This window comes from Sceloporus undulatus, chromosome 4 (assembly GCF_019175285.1).
Source record: "Sceloporus undulatus isolate JIND9_A2432 ecotype Alabama chromosome 4, SceUnd_v1.1, whole genome shotgun sequence".
NCBI classification, from domain to species: Eukaryota; Metazoa; Chordata; class Lepidosauria; order Squamata; family Phrynosomatidae; genus Sceloporus; species Sceloporus undulatus.
Window position 1 is genome coordinate 89,296,761 of NC_056525.1, and position 2,015 is coordinate 89,298,775.

A 2,015-nucleotide genomic window follows, 5' to 3' on the forward strand; every position below is an offset into this window, starting at 1 on the left:
TGACAAACCTCCTCTGAACAAATCTTGCCAAGTAAACCTCATGATAAGTTTGCCTTAGGGTTGCCATGAGTCAGAACGACTTGAAGGCACACAACACACAGTATCTACAATTTAGGTCACACTCTTTACCACACCAAGCCCTACTGAACTTTTGAGAATTTGATCTGGCTGCTTAGGTACTGATTCTGAACAGTAGTCATTCTTTGGTAGATAACAGAATAGCTCACTAAAGCTATGATGGAAGTAAATACTGTCAGCCCCCTATATCCATGGATTTTTTTTTATCCACAGATTCAAGGCTTCAAAATATTTTAAATATATATCAATTCCAAAATGCAAAGCTTGATTTTATCATTTTATATAAGGGACACCATTTTACTGTCCACTGCATTTAATGGGACTTGAGCATCAATGGATTTTGGTATCCATGGGGGATCCTGGAACCAAACCCCAAAGCGGATACCAAGGGTCTACTATATATGGTTCTTAGTTTGCACAAAACAAATATAAAGTCCTTTACATTTTTAATAACACAGGTTATTTTTTAAAAATTAATATTTTACTTCTTAGATATATATGACCAGCATTTGAAATATGTGGATAAAACTGAAATATCCAAGAGGTAGGAAATGTCATAATTACAAAATCTACTATGAGAAAATAGGTTACAGTCTTATCCACATTTAGCTGGAAGTAATTTCCTCTGCACTTAATATAAACTTTACTTCAAAGCAGACATATATATGATTCCCTGCAAACAATGGAATGTATGTTGGTCCAGAATCTAAGATAGATTCAAAACTGGGGAAAGGAAAATAATTAGAAAATTAATACTGGGACTTGGCTAGATAAACTGATACCGTTCTTTACAGAATTACTTTTGTTTATACTTATAAACAATGACTTTCCTGGCAGTCAAAGAACAGGGAAGGAAATACAGTGTGATCACGTCTTACACTGAATACCCCTGGATATGTTTATTGAATCACCAGTTTAATTCTTCATCCCATAGCGGGGAGATATTTTTTTCCCCAAAGTACAGATGAGATTTCACACATATATATTTACACATATGTATTAAGACTTAGTGTGTTATTTGTCAATTAAGGTTGTCATCCTATATTCTCTAACTTGGAAAAAAAATATTTTTCCTCTTTCTGATAGGCTTGTTGACCTGATGTTTCTAATAGGCTGAGACCTTTATTTTACATTCTAAGCAGTGACTTCTAGTTTTTGTCTCTATAGTGATGGATCTGGCAGTACAGTGTTTAGTGATATGTATACTTGCTCATGATGACCCAGTGTGGTGTAGTGGTTTGAGTACAACTACAGCTCTGGAGAACAGGGTTCAGATCCCCACTCTACCATGGAAACCTGGTGATCTTGAATCACCCTCTCTGAGCCTTAGAAGAAAGCAGTGCCAAACCTTCTCTGAACAAATTGTTACAAGAAAAAACAGTGATACGTTGGCCTTAGGGTCCCCATAAGTCAGAAACAACTTGAAGGCACACAACAACAACACATACTTGCTCATACAAATCTAGCATAAGCAGGTGCTAGATTCATAGGTTTGGGATGCTTTCAGGAATAGTAGTGAAACAGGAGTGTCATATCAGTGAAACAGATGTAAAGATGACAAAATATCTCCTCAGATTGGTGACTTGAATTTCATGCTTCCATTTAATAAAACGCAGCTGTCAGATTTTTGCTTTATGCAGGAGATACAGTAGCAACTGAGGATAGAAGAAACATAACTTGCACTCTTTTTAAGAAGGATGCAGTTTATCTGAAATTTTGAAAGATACATACTGTATAACCCTATCATTCAGCACTTTGAGGCATCTCCCTCAGGCAGAAGATTTTAACTGAAACAGAGTTATTTAAATTGGCATTACACCTTATTTTCAGCCAGGGATGGGGTTAATTGGGCTTTTAAAAAAAAGCACTTTGTGCTAAAATAACTTGGCTGGCTGTTGATAACTATCCACCTTCACCTAAGTAAACATGCCTGTGGC